The 19,439-nt window shown below is 37.4% G+C and overlaps 1 protein-coding gene across 1 annotated transcript in view; it reads left to right on the top strand.

Moving 5' to 3' along the window:
- The window catches only part of reck (reversion-inducing-cysteine-rich protein with kazal motifs), a 93,155-nt gene that overhangs the window by 3,120 nt on the left and 70,596 nt on the right, over window positions 1-19,439 (top strand). The window contains exon 2 of the mRNA XM_077508794.1: window positions 9,747-9,859. The gene's annotated coding sequence lies outside the window, so the exon portion shown is untranslated. The remainder of the gene's footprint in view (window positions 1-9,746; window positions 9,860-19,439) is intronic.

Genomic DNA, 19,439 nt, shown 5'->3' on the forward strand with positions numbered 1-19,439 from the left:
TTTAATCAGCCTGAAGATGTGTCTGCTCCTAAATGAAAGACACTCATTAGCGTAGTTGTTACGGCAGGTCGAACTACTGTATGAAATAAGTGCAATTTCTGTAGAAATTGCGTGGGAATGCTGAATGCGAAGATTTGAATGCATGTGGAATGCTTATGAAGTCAAGTGAGAGATAAATTATGAAATTATGATCTCCTGGTTACTGGACAATGCACTTTACCAACTATGCCACCGAGCAGTATCAGACACCTGGTAATGATAAGTTATATGTATGGAAGTGGGTGTGAAAAGTGATACTTAGAAAAAGTTCAATGTCTGTCCCATTGAAAATGAATGGGGGGAAAAGTTGATCTTTAACGTTAAATTGTGCGAGTACTGTAAGTAATTTGGAATCGACGATATATACCCCGGGATCCGTCAATTTTTGCAGCTAGTTGAAATTTGAACAGTGTAAATTGGAAGTATTATGTGGGAGTAGTTTGACGGCAAAAAAGTGAGGAGAATACAATGCTATAATAACTAGACTAAGTGCAATTTCTGGATAAATTGCGTGGGAATGCTGAATGCTAAGATTTGAATGCATGTGGAATGCTTATGAAGTCAATTGAGAGATAAATTATGAAATTATGATCTCCTGGTTACTAGACAATGCATTTTACTAACTATGCCACCGAGCAGAGTCAGACACCTGATAATGATGATAAGTTATGTGTATGGAAGTGGGCATGAAAAGTTCAATGTCTGTCCCATTGAAAATGAATGGGGGAAAAGTTGTACTTTAACGTCAAATTGTGCGAGTACTGTAAGTAATTTGGAATCAGACGATATATACCCCGGGAGAGGTCAAATTTTTGCAGCTAGTTGAAATTTGAACAGTGTAAATTGGAAGTATTATGTGGGAGTAGTTTGACGGCAAAAAAGTGAGGAGAATACAATGCTATAATAACTAGACTAAGTGCAATTTCTGGAGAAATTGCGTGGGAATGCTGAAACCTGAATGCTAATAGTTAACTCATTCACTGCCTTTGACAAGTATACTTGTCAATTGTATTTTTTAGAGCGGTGCTATCTGGTGGAATCTGATTATGCTCCACTGTAAAAATCAAACTTGAAAGCAACTTTAATGATGCCCAGCCACCGGTAGATGACATCATTACCCCATTTTATACGAAATAAATACAGTTTCAGAGTCCATGGGAGAAGTGGCTATATTTTGGCAAACCTAAATTTTTCTACTGTCAATTATAAAAGAACGGGATGGGGCAAAAAGTAGGGAGTCTATTCTGTTATTTGGTAGATTCGGTTTACATATAATTATTGAATGTAATATCACGCGAGTATTGAAAATTTTAAAATTTTCTAAAATGACTGGCAGTGAATGAGTTTTAAGCAGCAAAAAAGTGTGGAGAATAAAAATCACAATAACATTCCCACAATGATTGAAGAAAATATCAGAATCAGATTTTTTGGCCAGTTATGTAAAAACGCACAAGGAATTTTGTCGTCAGAGTCACAAACCGTCCAAAAGTAACAGGAAGCCTGACGGTTCGCTAATTAGTGCCCCAAAACTATATCCAATATTTATTACTGAAACACAAACAATATGGCTACTTTTTGGTGAAGGGCTTTATGTTTTTCTACGATACTAAGATCGAAATTCTCAGGGCTTTATGCCCCTCGTAGGGTCACCCAGTCACTTTAGCAGTTACTATAAATATCCAACAACGGGTTAGGTATTACCTTATATTTTAATGGCATCTTTTGTAAGTTGTCTGACAGTAGGGTTGGGACATGACGAAGTCAGATAAATCGGCCATAAAAATAGGTTGATAAAACCGCATAAAGTTACAGTATAGACACAATCTCCAATGGAAAAACGTATTGAAAATGATCTTTCCCATCTTCATTTCACAGAGGGAAAAAAATAGCTTAAAGATAACTGTAAAATTGTGAATAATAAAAAAAAAATACTGAGAATGAAAGTGAACTAGTTTGACCCTTGATCTCGCCAATCTTGGTCACCTTGTGTTCACTATCCCATGAAATCTATGTTTCTGCATTTATATAGAGAAATAATATCCCCGAAATGTGACTGACAGCAAAATGTCATTTCGGAGACCAGTGTTAAATAGATGTAGATGAACTAACACGGGGCATCGTGACCCAGTCAGTGATTTTCGCACAAATTGACAGAATGGAAGCCATGTCACACTTCTCAAATTAGTGTAAAATTGTGTTCTCTTCATTCTGGATATTCATGGATCGCTGTGGTTTAAAGGTTAGCCCTGTACTTGAACAAGAGAATAATGTATTTAAAGAGTTCGGGAAATTAATTTGGGATGTACATTAAACTATAGAAAAACATTTTAACTGTGGAGTCTATTTACACATTTGTAATGTAAGACATGCAAAAGACAAGTGACTGAATAGAAAATGTATTCATCTTTCAACATGCTAGTCCGCATGCAATGTAATATTGTCGTCTTAATGACCTGAACAGTTTGGTTAAGATGAAATGTACCATAGTACACCCCACACCCTTGCATTTCTCTCAGTGCATCTCTTTTCGTCCTGATTGTGAAACTACACCCGGTGCCTTGTAAATAATTCAAGTTTCAATATGATGTATTTAATTTTACTCAGTAAGGGATATGAAAATGTAATAACATTTGCATAATTGGGCATTAATTATACATTCAATGGTTTTTAATGAGTTAAGCAGACTTTTTGGAGGCAGTACATCCTGTCTTCATTGCAAGGTGAGGTCAAGATAATAGATCAGCTAAAATTGGAGAATGGCTCCATATGTATCTAAACTGCCACAGTAATGAAAGCTAATGACTCCACGAGAACCATAAAGTCAGCAGCTCAGACTTTCTGCTTATGCACTAATATATTTTCATTGGCCTTAATAATATTATTTAAAGGGGATGCATTATGGAAAAGTGACTTTTTAAATTGCTAGTATATAAATATTTAGACATATAATGTCTGGAGTGCCAAACATACACAAATAGGGTGTTCAATTAATCGAAATTCAATTACAATTTCAATTATTACGCTCCACAATTACAAAATCAACATAATCATAAAAAAGATTATTAAAATACTATTTTTTAGTTGTTTACATTTATACATTTGCACTTTTTTTTTATTTTAAAATAACTAAATTAATAGGTTTAGTTTCATCCAAAAGGAACTTACATAATTATAGTTTTTTTTTTGTTTTTTTTTAGAGAATGTTATTTGTCTTAATATTTTTTTAATTTGGTTTTTACCTTTAAACATTTTCTTGTTTTGTACCAAAAAAAGGATCGTCCTATGCATGAACATGAATATGTTTTATTGGTCATAATATTTTTAAATGCTTAAACATTTTCTCGTTTTGTACCAAAAAATAAATAATCATTTGAATAATCGTGATTTCTGTTAAAATTTCCGTTATTTTTAACAATGTCAGATTTTTTGTAATTCATTTAATCACATTTACTTTTGTTTATACAGTAGGAGAGGGCCCAAAACTGATCCGTGGGGGATCCCACAAGCAAGTAAAATTGCCTCTTCAATCACAACAGAAATGTTCAATTTTCTAAATGATGTAGGTCAACTAGTCCAGGATCATCCCGATGCCAATACTGTTCATGTGTTTGCTTTTGATCGATCTCTCATCTCAAAATACAAGCTACCTTTCTTATGATTTAGATTTCAGTTCGAGCTTGCAATTAGATATGGAAAGTCCAAAATGTGTTTGACATTGACAGCTCACCAGGGAATGCAGGAATGTTAGAGCACGATGTGTGTCCTGTGGGAAATGTGAATAAAAGTAAATGCACAGCAGCAAAAGGAAGTGTCTTGATATATGTTGATTGTTTTGTGTACTTGTGAGCACCGTGTGCAAAGATGCACCGTAGTCAACTTGCCCTCTCTCGCGGGTCGGATAAGTGGCTTCTGGGCATAGTAAACTTATATAAATTTTGCTGTCAAATGCACTACATTCATAAATCACAGTAGAAGCAAATAACAACTTTGCTCAGGTTCACATGTTGTCTAGCCGCCACAATGAGGTAAGGAGAAGTGAGAGGCCTTTAAAAAAAAAATCCACAGGGGTTTGGTAATACCGTCAGGGTGAAGCGTAGGCCATGATAAGACGTATGAACCAATATGTCCTCAAGCACAATTGCTCTTAAATTATTCAGCAACACATTAGCTACATTTCCCTGGGACTGCATCGTAAAACAGAGTTGGCAGAACAAGAATCACAATTATAACCATATAGTTGCTTCCTTTCCTTTGTTTTGTTTTTCTTTTCATGTTTTGTTTTGTTTGCTTGAGCCATCAGGATTTCCTTCTATCCGCGAACGCTCCATATTTTACATGAAAGATGGTAAAAAGCTTTAGACAGGAATGTGTTTGTTTTTTTTGTCACTCACGTGCAAGCTCAACTTAGTAATTCGCACGAGTGCCTTACCCATCTCACACACACCATTTGATAAGTCACACATGCGCTTCACGGTTCTCTCGCGTGCGAGATTCTTAACTCATTTCCTGCAACCCATTTTCAATGCAGAGTTCCCTATATAGCAATTTGACTGATATGGTAAGAAAGACCCACAAATATTGTATGATAACCTAAGAGCAGACCTTTTGCCAGAAAAATAGTTCCTTTCTACATTTTTTATACTTTTGTAGAGAGCAAATAATAACACTAAATTTTGTTTGTAACACAGTTCATTGATAAAATAAATATCAAAGTGCACAGGCACCAATAAAAGCACACAGTTCAAAACAGTCAATAAAATATCAGTTAAAAATAAGTCCAGAATAAAATCAAAACTCAAAATAGAAATCAATCAGGAAAAGATTTATTTATTTTTTTAAAGGAAGGTTTTGAGTCCTTTTTAAAAGCTTCCACCTTCTGTGGCAGTAAAACATGGGTTGGTTTCACCAAAAACTTTCGTTTCTGACAAAAAATAAAAAATAAAATAAATAAAAAAAAGAGAGAAATTTGACATGACATCGCAAAAAAAAACAAAAAAAACTTTGATGCAAAAATAAAAATCCTAAAATATTAAATATTTTCAAAGTTTGGTTTAGTTTATTGGAGATCAGTTATTCCAAATAAAATAAAATAAAATGAAATAAAATAAAATAAAAATGCAAACGTCCGATTACTGGTTAGCACGTCCGCCTCCCAGTTCTGAGGACTCGGGTTCGAGTCCACGCTCCGGCCTTCCTGGGTGGAGTTTGCATGTTCTCCCCGTGCCCGCGTGGGTCTTCTCCGGGTACATTCTCCTCCCGCATTCCAAAAGACATGCATGGCAGGTTAATTGGGCGCTCCGAATTGTCCTTAGGTGTTCTTGTGAGTGTGGATGGTTGTTTGTCTGTGTGTGCCCTGCGATTGGCTGGCAACCAGTTCAGAGTGTACCCCGCCTACTGCCCATAGCTAGCTGAGATAGGCTCCAGCAACACTTGTGAGGAACAAGCGGTTCAGAAAATGGATGGATGGATGGAAAAAATCCAAAAGCGTTGACCCAATTCGGTTATTTTTTGTTACGAACTGAAGATGAGCCATCTGCTACTATCTACCTACCTATTGTGTTGTAGTGCCACAAGTTGGAGATTGGACAAACGTGCTATAGTTGTTGATAGCTCAAGAAAGATGCGGCAGAGTACAAACGTAATCTACTTTGTTAATCTGAGTTATCTGTACAATATGTCCCTGTGCCTGGGTCACATTAAGCGGATAACTCTTGACTATTCTCAGACCAATGCGAGATAACATTCCTTGAATGGCAAGATAGCAGTTACAAATGTCAGACGGAATGTCACACACATAGCGTATGGCTATATAGATATAACCTGGATTAAGAGGCCTCTGGCTGTTTTTTCCAAGTGCGGTTTTGAGGTTTTTGATTATGAGACAATAGGATTTGTTGATGAGCAGCTGAATGTACCACTACTAGAAATGTTTTTGTGTGGACAGAAATTGAGTTCTGCGGAAGGAACACTAAGAACTTAATTCCTAAATTCATCAAGGCATTTTGTCGGAGAACTTGCCAGTTGAAGGTCAACACAGTGCGGGTTATGCAACAGGACAGAATTAAAATCAACAACAGAAAAAAAAAAAAAAAAAAAAACGCCTTCGGGAGTGGCCCAGTCAAAGTCTCAACCTCAACCCGATTGAGATGCTGTGGCGAGACCTCAAGAGAGCGGTTCACGCCAGACATCCAAAGAATATTGCGCAAGTGAAACAGCTTTGCAAAGAGGAACGATCCGAAATTCCTCCGGAGCATTTTGCAGGTCTGATCTGCAACGACAGGAAACGTTTGGTTGAGGTTATTGCTGCCAAAGCAGGGTCAATCAGTGAATCCAAAGGTTCACATACACCACTTAAATGTTGTGTTCGGTTCAAGAAAATAAGGAAACATAAATGTTGGTTCAAGGGTTCACATACGATGTCTTGCAACGGTCTGAAAAACTGCTTTGCAAACTGGTAAATGCTTATTTTACTGTCTCCAAAACATAGTACAATGACTTTAATTTATTGCTTACAGTAGCATAAAAGTTTAGCGTCACCATCACTCTCTGTGCAAATCCAGCTGAACCAATCTAGCAGCCATTTCCTTTCTAACATCTATATGGCAGGCATTACAGATTGATTGATGAAATCAAAAGACCCTATTATTGTGTCTCTATGTTGTTTGTGCCTTTCAAAAAGAAAAACAAAACAGCCATTTTCTCCTTTATCGGTGTCATAACCTTCAGCTATTGCACTGGTGCTCACTGCAGTACATATTTACAACATATAGAGGAGGTGGGTTGAATATTGTTTCTTTCTCACCATCACATCTGATGCAAATTAAATACCTTCAGTTATTGTACAAAGCAAGAAAAAGCAATTATAAGCACATAAGTGGTTTTAAAGCGAGTTGATAATTAGCATGTTTTGAAGCTACATTTTACATCTACTCTGCCTTGATTGCCTTCGCATAGATGATTTTCTTTATTGATTCATGTACTTATTTTATGGTAGGGCAATAAAAACTGTGGTTGTTCTCCAAATAATTGTATTAAATATATTTTAGACAGGACTTATCTGTATAATAAATGTTTGTCAACAGGGGTATCGCACCAAAATTGGAGGAAAAAAACCCGTTCCCTGTCGGAATTTTGATAAAATTGATAATCAATGCCAAGTTTTTTTTTTAAATTTTTTATTTTTATTTTTTTTCATTCATTAATCTGGGTCCTCCATATCTCAATACGCCACTGTACTTTGCATAAAACAATTTTCTTTTATTTAATTCATGTTTTTGTTTTTCAAAATGTGTTAATGGCCTCCATAATTACGGATGGTGTAAGTGTAATGAAACAGCACAGCCGAGTTACTCTAACTGTGATTGAGCGCGGAGTACTTAAAGGCCACATGCGAGCAGGTAAGACGTGACCTTTGCGAAGATTTACACATCCAATCAGCTGTTAATCAGACTCATCAATCAGAGTGACTGTCCTTTTTCATCAGATTGATCCTTGCTTTTCCTCAGACGCGTATTGCGATGTTTAAAACGAGATATTGTAAAAGACGATATTGTAAAATACCGCGGAACATCTGTCCATTCATATGGACATAGGTTATGTGTCTTCTACATCTGTTGCTAGAAACTATGCTTTGGTCAACCTGATTGCAAAACTCTAATTTTCATCTTCCAAAAATTGGTGCTTCCAAATGAGACCTTAACATAGAAATTAAGATTGAGATGGCCCAACAATGGACCAAAAGGAAATAATCATGAAAGGTTATGCATTGTCCCAGGCACACAGGTTATAACCCGCATATCTTATTACACTTTCATCATTCATTTGCCACTTTGTTGAACCAAATCCATTTGGTTTGTTCTTAGTCTAGATGTCAAGAGAAGGTGAAACCTTTTCCAAATAGAAATGATAGATGCTGCGGCCCAAACCGCTTTCTCTATTTGGTCAGAGGTGACCGGAAAGCCACCACAGCCAACAGCCTTGAATTGATTTGGCTGGCAAATAGAGTAAGTGGGGAATGGTACGTCTCGAGCAATACATATCCTAATAGCGTACTGTACTCTTCATATTTTATTGAAGCCATCATTGGAGTTGAGTAAACATATTAGAGTCAGTCTACATTATTAATTCCAATTTCTCTTTCGGTCTGATCAGTCGAGGCCCCGAATAACTGGAGGTCAAGTAAACGCTGCCTTTTTGTCCTTCATTTCAGTTTGAATGGATGTGTGGTCAGAGAGACAAAGTAGGCCTTTGGTGGAAGAAGGTTAAACTGTAGTTTTAAATACAAAAATCATGTCCGCAAAAGAAAAAAGTCTTTAGGGCCACAGGAAGGATTTGTGGGGTTACAAGTTTGGTTGGATAGGGTTGAAGGGTATGATCGTATTTTTAGGGTGAGGCATAATCCATCCATCCATCCATCCATCTTCCATGCCATTTATCACCAGAGGAAGGGTGCATCAATAAATTTTGAGCATCCATCATTCAGCAATCATCAACAGTCGGGGACATCCTTCCGTCATCATCAATCGATTAATATTTCAAGCCGAACTGCATCGGAAATGGGTATCTGTCAATGTTTGTCATTCGAAGTAGGCAACCGTTAATGTGTTTGTCATCAGCAAAATGGGTATGCCGTCATTGACGGATTGATGATTACATTGACAGACGGAAAACCTGTTCCGATAATGCTTTGTAAGTCAAGTCAACCATCAACGAAATGGGCGTCCGTCATTGACGGATTGACGAACCTGCATTCAATATTGATGGAATGCCCACCTCACATGAAATGTCATGATCTGTGTTATTGTTTTACTCTGTAACAAACCGTATTTTCCGCACTATAAGGCGCACCTCATTATAAGGCACACCTTCAATGTATGACATATTTTCAAACTTTTTCCATATATAAGGCGCTACAGTAGAGGCTGGGGTTACTTTATGCATCCATTAGATGGTACTGCGCTAAAGGGAATGTCAACAGTCAGATAGGTCAGTCAAACTTTATGAATAGTTCACAAACCAGCTTTCTGACAACTCCATTCACTCCCAAAATGAATAAACATCTGTTTTATTATTTTCTCTGAGGTAAAGTATTAGTATTAGCTTGCGATCCAAGATGGCGGGATCTTCTGCGCATGCGCGTCACCGATCGTGCAGGGTCACCGATAGCGTCTTGACAGCGAGACCTGTTGCGGCTCAATATTGATCCATATCTAAGGCGCACTGGATTATAAGGCGCATGGTCAGCTTTTGAAAAAATTGAAGGCTTTTAGGTGCGCCTTATAGTGCGGAAAATACAGTAATTTATTTTTGGATTTGGGTTTAACTGGAAGTTTTTTGTTCTTGCATGGTTTTATGCATTTTTCTCCACCTATTCTCGTCATCCCTGCTCTCTGGGTATCAACCAATCAACTCACTCCAGCCACTTGTGTATTCTCTATGTGTGTATGGTTGTGTCTTTGTATTTCATTCCACGGTGAAGCGCAGAGGGGTCAAATCCAGGTCCAGAAGGTAAAAACCTTGCCACAGTTTGGCTTTGGTCACAGGTGTTTCTGCGCTTTCGTCTACCTGCCAGTTGAGTAGAAACTAAACCCAAACTGTGGCAGGGCTTTTATTTTCTGGACCCGGATTGAACATCTCTGGTGAAGCGCACCGAGATTCTGGTGACTGTCCAAGGAAAAATATGTTGCAGCCTGTTCTGTTTGTTCCAGGATTGAGACTCCATCCAGATCACCTAGAAGAACTTTTGCTTTCGCGCCACATCCCAGCGGACCCTGGTCAGATATTTCTGTGGACTTCATTACGTGACTCCGATTCTTCCAAGGTAAAACTACCGTCTTGAATGTTGCATCTCATTGCCTTGCCTCAGTTGCCGTCAGCCAAACAAATGGCTGAGATCATGATGCATCACATTTTCTGTAACACAACATGGTTTGAGGTTACCTCTCTCATACTCTTATTGTTTTCACTATGTTTGCAAGAAAATCAAATTCTGTCATGGGGTTTTTGAAACAGTACAATGAAACTAATCTCAAATCTAAGCAAATTTGTTGTTTCACCTCATTTCTCACTGATCACTGTAGTACTGGCCTGGTCTCGACCGTTCTTGATCAAAATGCCTTTGATTCCAAGACAAGACCGAGACCCTTAAAAATCGTCTCCAGACCAAGACCTATCTCACACAACTAGTGTATGGGCCCTACCCCCTGCAATGAACAGGGCTTCACAGTACACTTCGTATGGAAGGCTTTCATACCTTGTGAAATGTGCTGTGCTTATGATATTCTCGACTGTGTAATGGTTAAGCTAATCCTCGACCCATCCCCCAGCTTTCTGTTCAGCTGCTCTCTCTCTCTCTTCTCTCTCGGCTTTCTATATGCCAACACTCTGCAGTGAGTCCCAAATGAATCACTAATAGGTAATTAAGTCCTTCTGCCACCAACCATGGGCCATGTCTAACTGCAGTAGGTCTAGTGCCTTGTAGTGATGCCGGATCCACTATGTCCTGCTTAGAGGGGGGTGGTGTTTGTTCCTTTCAACGGAGATAACACCCCCGCACCCTCCTAAGCCCAGCAGTTGTACTGCTGTTACGACAAGATAACAGATGATAACATGGCTGATGCACCGGCCAACACCTGCTGGGAATACCTGCTGTTTGATGGACAGATACCACAGGCCTTGAAAGCCTCCGCATGTTCCTCTTTTTCATCATTTTTTTTTTTAGTCCTGTTAAATTAGGGATGGTCTTATAACAACTTCCAAAAAGCAACAATATGCCTTTTTCTATTTTGAGAGTTGTGACAAAAAGTCAAAGCATTTGGAGGTCTGATTTTTAGAAGGATATGACAAGATGAGAATAATTAGTATTAGGAGCGTGACGATATATCAATATCGTGATAAATCGTGATACTTTGTCTCCTGATAGATTATCGATACGTCTACGCCAAGTATCGCGATATTTGGAGTTAATAACCAGCCACTATAACGGCTCCATTCTTCATGACTTTTTGACCAATTACTGGGCGGGCCACTAGGGGGAGTGCCTCATAAGAGTGGTAGGAAATTGGACAGAAGTCTTCAGGCGAAGAAGACTCATAAGCTTAATTTTTTAAATTATTATTATTATATATATTATTTATTTTTATTTATTATTATTATTATTATTATTATTATTATTATTACATATTGTAGACATTTGTTATATTATGTATTTATATTTATTTATATATTTTTTTTAAATTATTTATTGATATTTATTTTATTGTGATTTAATTTACATCATCATTATTATTATTGTTATTGTTATTACTATTATTATTATTGTTATTTTTATTATTATTATTATTTTATGATTAGTTTTAGCATAGATTATTGTGGATTTGTTACCTGAGCAATACATCGATAATCGCGGTATCGTCATATCGTGAGATAATCGTGAGTCTTGCATCGCATATCGTTATCGTATCGTGAGGTAGCCAGAGGTTCCCACCCCCAATTAGTATAGTTATTCAACAGCATCCTGTTGAGTGTTTAGTATACAGTTTAGTACAAATGGTACAACAGCACTGTGGTCTGCCATTATTTTTAAAATGGTGACACACGTCCCTCTATTATAAAATAGATATTTTTAATTGGGGGACAGTAGCTCTGTTCATTAAGAATCGATGGCCCAGAGAAGAAAATGGAATTTCATTTTCGAACTGCTGCTTAGAACTCAAACGTAAATGTCAAAGGCCAAAACCAGATCTACATCATCTACAATTTTTTTTAGATGAGATCTTCAGGCTACCAAATTGGACATCATCTACCTCTTGGATGGACCAAAAATTCATCCAATTGGTGTAGAAGGGCAGCCTTGGGACTCCAACATCCATTGAGAATAAGTCAGACTTAACTGCTGGCAATTTTAGCCAATCTGCTACTCCGATTGTAAAGGGACCATATGGCCTGTGGTAGTGGCTGCCAGAAACCAAACTGCTGGAGCACCACCAGAGAACATGGTTGAATGCCTTTTCCAAGTTCGCAAACCACATGTGGACTGATTGGATAAACTCCCAGTACCTTATAACAAGGGTGTAGAGCTGTTGCAATGAAATTGTAATGAAATGGAGCCTCCGCCCTTGGAACGCCAACCATTGGTTTGAATGGGGATTTTAGCACCTGGTATGCCTCCGTTTTGTGAGGTCTAGGACTGTACTGACTTACTGTATACAAACAATTATAATACACTAGATATGTATCCTGGCATAATTCAAACGCTCTACAAAAAAGGTGTGACCACTTCAAGATGTTAAATTTAAACATGCTTTTTGTCATAGTTGAATATCTGGTAGATCATGAAAATGAAGATTTCATCTGTCATCCTGACAGAAGTCTCAAACACTTTCTGCTGATGTTCCCCCTCCGGGTCCGCGATTTCAATTCAGGTGCTCAGAACGGCGTGTAGTTGGTGAAGAGCATACGTGTGGCTCTTGCAGTTTATTAGCTCACGTTTCACTATCACTGTGGTCTGTCATCATCTCCAGAAATTGCTCAAACTCATTCAGCGCTAAATTGCACAGTGCAAAGAGCTGAGGGATGACTCGAGACCATTCGTCAACACTGTAGACTGCAACTACTATGCAAAGATTGTCAGCTATTACTTCGAGGATGCATTCTATGTAGCATATTTTATACAAAAAAAAAATTCAAATTAAATGTTCAATTTAATCGAAATCCAGTGAGCGATTAAGTCTGGAATATTCTAAGACGAGCAAAACCTTTGACCTACTGGAGGACGTTTTTTTGATGAGCAAAGTTAGATTTAGATGTTTGTGGTATTATTTTTAAAGATGGGTTGACTATTTAAAACCGCTGTCATCAGCCTCTAACTTTGGTTTAAGGTTAGCTTCGATGTGTTAATTAGTATCACAGTGGAGATGTGCTGAATCCTCCCAAACAAATAAGATTCCCATTAAGACTCACTTTAGTGTTTCTGTCTTCCTCCTTGTCTCATCAGTACCTCCTCCCACCCCCGCAACTGATAATTCTGCCTGAAACTCAAAACACACAAAGGTTATTTATTGCTCGTTGACGATTCATTACTTGCTGACGCACTTTAAATGCTTTTGCGTGGGTTTAATAAATTCAGCCTCTTTTCTGCCGCCTACTTCAACGTGGCTTCTCACCTCGATGACAAAAGTGTGCGCGTTTGGAAAAGGTCTGAATCTTGAAGCCTTAAAAAGAGGAATTCGGAGGTTTTAGTTTTTGGAGTTTCAGAATGCCAACACGTATATGAAGACAAAATCAGAATATGTCCAGTAGTGACATAAATGTAAGACTGTGATGATAATAGGGATGTAACGATATCCAAACATCACGATACGATATTATCACAATATGAAGGTCACGGCACGATAATTATCACGATATTGTGGGGGCGTTAGCGATATTTAATAAACATCACAATATTGTAAAAAAGACGTCATACTAAAAAAAAAAGCACAATATTGTACTTTTGTGTATAACAGCAATGCATATAAACCACCTACAATCTCTAATAACAATATTGAGGCTCTTACTTGCTAATGCAAGCACACATTGATCGCTTCACAAGCAAATTAGGTTCCCCTTCATTCGACAATTAGCATAGATTTTAAACATAGAAGGCCAAAACATCCCTAATGAAAACTAAATTGCACTAATAAAATCGCTACTAGAGGCTGCTAGAAATGCACAAATGGAAATCAACCTGACTTTTTTTAACAGATGTGTTCCTTTTAAATATTGTGAACATGACGACGACGATATTGTGGCAGTTTTAATATCACGATATTGCCCTTATCGTGACATTCCTAGATGATGATAATGATGATGGATGACAGCAAGGATGTATTTTGAAAATTGGCGTTATCTGATAAAGCTCTTCCAATGTGTATACTGGTTGCTGGCTATGTATATACTAGGGGTGTTAAAAAAAATCGATTCGGCGATATATCGCGATACTACATCGCGCGATTCTCGAATCGATTCAATAATCGGCAGAATCGAATTTTTTTTTTTTTTTTTTTTTTTTTTTTTTTTTTTTTTTAGGATTCACACCTTGAGCATGGAAGAATGTTATATGAACGGCACATTAAGCCTTAATATTTTTATTTTAATGCTGTTCAAATGTGAAACAGATTGCAAACTGTTTGTGTACAGTAGCTCACGGTTATAAGCCTCAAGTTTTAGATGAATATATTCATACAAATCTTACAGTGTACATGTACAAATTTACTGATAGTATTTTCTAAATTTGAATGGAAAAAAATCGCAACAATCGACTTATAAATTCGTATCGGGATTAATCGGTATCGAATCGTGACCATTCGTATCGGGATTAATCGGTATCGAATCGAATCGTGACCTGTGAATCGTGATACGAATCGAATCGTCAGGTACTAGGCAATTCACACCCCTAGTATATACTGTTTTTCTATACCTGCTTCAAATGTCAAATACGCTATATTATGCAAATATTATGTAAACAATGTATTCCCTTGACGATGGAAACCCACCGTTTATCACTAAGGATTCGTTCCACACAAATGTGGACCATGTTATCTCGCCTAGCAAAAGTCCGCTAGCTTAATGCTAATGTACCCATTTCCTTATAATGTGAAATGGCTAAAGACGAGCTAATGGACATTAGCATGGTTACAGTAACGAGAAACCGTCAAACAAAAAAGACTGTTACCGGAGCTTGGAGACCGTTTCTGTTTCTTCCTCTTAATGATCTTGTACCTCTGTCAAATTCTGCAATATAGCACGGGCATGAACGATCAAGTACCTAGCATGTGGGAGATACGTATTAGGCTAATGTGCAACTTAACTCATTTACTGCCATTGACGTATATACATGTCAATGGAACGGGATTGACTTAACTCATTCACTGCCATTGACGGATATACACGTCAATGGCAGTGAATAGGTTAATAGTTTGCGCTGGCAAGATATAAAAATTGTATTGTGGTCCTTTGACTGTATAGCAAAATTAGTCATCTTGGGATGCAGCTGGCTTTGTATTTACTCAAAAGTATAATATGAGACTGTGGCTGGTCAAATAATGAAGAGACTAACCATGTCAACGGAGTAAGACTTAATTGTGCTAAGCTATCGGAGCCCCCGAAGAGATTAGTGTGGGTTTTGCAATAGCAGCAGTTTTATTAGCGGTAGACACAACTTCTTGATTAAAAGAGGAACAAAAACCTGCTGTAAGCTTTTCTTGATGAAACGATGTTTACACTCTCCTCCCAATGGGCTTTGACAACACACATTGACATTGGCAGGCGAGTAGTATGTGCTTTACTTACTCGCTTGGCGATGGTTGTGTCTCACTGGCTTGTAATGAGCTGACGGAAAGAAGCTCCCAAGATATGAACTCTTGACTTTGGCTCATCACGTATCGGCATGTCTGGTAAATCTTGATAAAAGTTGGACGTTTTTATGGGACGTTTGGTGAACTTGTAACGCACACCTGGGTTGTATCCAGTTACAGTAACTATTATACATTATGTCGTTACTCTTTCTGATCAAATAATCAGACTAAAGTTACTCTACTAATACCATACTTATATGTATATGTGTAATATGTTGGGTTCCATGTGAAGCAATATTTGAGAGAGTGGCATCTTTCAGCACCACAGACAGCAACACTTAACACAGAAGCAATCCCGTTCGCTCCCGGCTGTTTTACTAGATTTTGACAGATTTTGCAAGGCCCACAGAATATTGTGTTTTATGGTTATAAAAGCATGGAACCTATCAAAAGAAAGATTAAAGTCTCTTCTTTCATCAGGAAAAAAAAGTATGTTTCTATCTGTTTCCGTTTTGCAGCAATTAGCATTAGAAGAGAGCTAAGTTTCATCAGTTTTCGCAAATCTATTTAAAATTGTCAGTAATTGAGCTTTTTTTCTACATGGCCCTGCAGTTGCAGTTGAGAGGCTGAATCAAAGCCTTCTGTATGCTCTAGCATTAAAAAAAAAATAATTAAAAAAACGTATAAATACGTCTTTGGGACACTTATAACATAAAAAAAACGTATTTACATGTTATTGGGAGCAAATGAGTTATACATTAATAGTTACATTTTTTAAGTAAAAAAAATATGGCCCTATTATTGAATTTAATTAAGCAGGGTTTCATGTCTGTATTATTTTGAATGTAACTATTAAAGTAATTTAAAATCTAATTTAGTTGCTCTTAAAATAAGTAGTCAGTAAAGTAATTAAGTTACTTTTTAAAGCAAGTAATCAGTAAGTGTGTAAGTTAACTTTTTAGGGTAACTGTAACAACACTGATAATCTTCAAAAAAACAAACCGCACATTTCTATACTCTAAGTGCGGGATAAATAGTAATTTTCACCGAACAATAATTTTTGCTTAAATATGAAAGATCACTCTATTAATGTTTGTTTTTTATTTATTTTTATTTTTGTATTAATTACTATATGTTGCCTAATTTATGTTGAACATATACAGATATAAACAGTTTGAGTCAGGAAATACTTGGAAATCCATACAGGCAGTAGAAGGCAGCTTGTGGTTTCTCTCAGGTCCGAGTCAGGAAATGCCTTCAGTGGAAAGGTGTGATCATTGCGTGTCTCGTATGTTTGGCAGCACTAATTATTTACAAAAGGGCTTCATGTAAATATATTTATTTCTTCGTAGTCGTCCCTCATTGTTTAAACTAGTCAGTAAATGCATTCAATGGAAACTCTACTCTGTCAAATGTCTTCATTCAACTCCTAGTGCAAGAAAAGCACTACTGTCACCGCAGTTTTGAATGGTCTGCATGTCCTAGACCAGTCACAACCTATCCCAAAGCAAACATTGTGTAACTAATTTGGTGTATATATGAACTCCAATCATCACTTATTACATTCATTCATGTTAGCATTTTGCGATGGTGTGTATGAAAGGGAGAAAGAGACGTCAGATGGTGTACAGCCGGTCAACGAATCAAAATTCATTCACCGTGTTCGAAGCCAGTTAAGCAGATGGATCAGGGGTGGATTACGATGTAGTCTGTAAGTATGTGTTGATGTGAGTGTATATGTCTGGATCAGGCTGTGCCCTGCCACTTAGTTTGTCAGTGAATGTGTATCGTATCAAAATGACTGATAGCTCATGCGCTAAACCGCTTGTGTGTATTTACTCAAGAGGTTGGATTAGACAGGCTTTCAATTTCCTAAATGAGGCATTACAAACTCTGTTTTAAGTCGATTTTAGGGAGCGTCGCCAATTGCCCACGTGCTTTTGTTGAGGATTTTGTGTTTGGAAAGGGTTTTGCTTGACATTGTTGAGAAGTCGCTTGAGTTCTTTTTATTATTCAGATTTATCATGATTAGGATTATCATGGATTATAAACGATCAACATGTAGTTGTTTACCTTCCAGACCGAAATAAGCACAAGGTAGAGTGCATAACGGCTCGTGATCAAGAAACATGATCGAAACGAAAGCTGGAAGATGTCACTTATATCAAAACTATCTGAGGGTAATTAAATTAAACGTACAAGTATTTCAAGGTTGTGAGAGTTGCACACCAGCAATTTGCAATTAAATCGTTTTTGTCGGTGATTTTTCACCTTTGACAAATGTAAGACTGCTGCAAAAGCTTACAGTGTCAGAAATGTATGAACGGAACATTTCTTTTTCAGCATCTAACATCCCAATTAAAGATCAACCTTGATGAATAATAATGTCATTTCAGTCACGTTTGGCGTTGAAAGGGGAAAAAAAAAAAGAAGTTCCTCCAATCAAAAGCCAGTCATGGATTTTAAATTGTATTGAAGAATGTGTTATATCTGCACCTTTGCACAGTGAGAGAAGAAAATGAAAATTAAGAGCGATGAGGTTCAAGGAGAGAGGTGGAGCAAACCATCACAGAAAAGAGAAGCTACATAACCAGCGTGAAGGGCATGGTTTGGTTATGAATGACTCTGAACTTTCCGTTTGCTTGATAAAGATTTCCTTTGTGACTGATGTCTTTTACACAATGTTGAGACAGGTTTGAGGGTAAAGAACGGATTTTAGACACCGATACAATTTAACCTACAAGAAGGAAACAAAGTTCAGAAGTTTTCATTTATTCTTTTTTCTCCCCCAGCATATATATTTACCTTCTTCTTTATGAGATCACTCAAATTCATATACAAATAATGAAAAGCCTTTTTTGCGTTCATTTGTGGCAGTAATATGGAACCAGACCCAGACGGACGCAAATAAAATTTATCTGCAGCAAGATAAAAAAATACAAATTTTGTCTCTCTAACATATTTTTACCAGTCTTGGCATAAACCAAACATAAACGTAGTGGAGGGGGAAAAAAAAAAATTAACAGAAGAATTCAAATCCATTTGTTTGCACCATCTGCAAAGTCTGAATCTCGTTTGTTTCTCAGCGCAAACACCGAGGGGGCGGAGATTGGTTACCGATGAGCAGATGGCTCTCATACTGCACATGTTCCAGTTAATCTCTGGATCTCACTGCAACTTTCAGTAACCTGCACTCGCTGGCCCGATCATCAAGCTACACCAGAAGCCATATGGCTGAGACGCGCACGCAGGTGGCAGCTCTGGCTCACTTCCCCATCTACATGCTTCCGCACGTCACACACACAAACACGTATGCGCACTAAAACGTGATAGCCAGTTTTAAACATGGCAAAATGGCAATTGTAAGTCTCCTCCCCCAAACCAAAACTGACCTATCTCAAACCACGTTGAAGGGAGCTGCGTGGTTTGGGGTTGATTTATTTTCTATCGCATGGTCGATAATTAACTCATTTACTCCCAAAAACGTATAAATACGTTCTATTTTAAATATTATCATACTCCCAAAGATGTATTTATACGTTTTGGCTTCAATGCAGCCTCTGAACTGAAGAGAATGCTTGAAGTAATTGTAGTTATTGCAAAATCGGCCAGCAGATAGCAGAAGAGTATATGGTCCATAATTAACTCATTTACTCCCAAAAACGTATAAATACGTTCTATTTTAAATATTACCATGCTCCCAAAGATGTATATATACGTTTTGGCTTCGGTGCAGCCTCTGAACTGAAGAGAATGCTTGAAGTAATTGTAGTTATTGCAAAATCGGCCAGCAGATAGCAGTAGAGTATATGGTCCATAATTAACTCATTTACTCCCAAAAACGTATAAATACGTTCTATTTTAAATATTACCATGCTCCCAAAGATGTATTTATACGTTTTGGCTTTGATGCAGCCTCTGAACTGAAGAGAATGCTTGAAGTAATTGTAGTTATTGCAAAATCGGCCAGCAGATAGCAGAAGAGTATATGGTCCATAATTAACTCATTTACTCCCAAAAACGTATAAATACGTTCTATTTTAAATATTACCATGCTCCCAAAGA

The sequence above is a fragment of the Festucalex cinctus genome, chromosome 20, assembly GCF_051991245.1.
Source record: "Festucalex cinctus isolate MCC-2025b chromosome 20, RoL_Fcin_1.0, whole genome shotgun sequence".
In the NCBI taxonomy this organism is placed as follows: domain Eukaryota; kingdom Metazoa; phylum Chordata; class Actinopteri; order Syngnathiformes; family Syngnathidae; genus Festucalex; species Festucalex cinctus.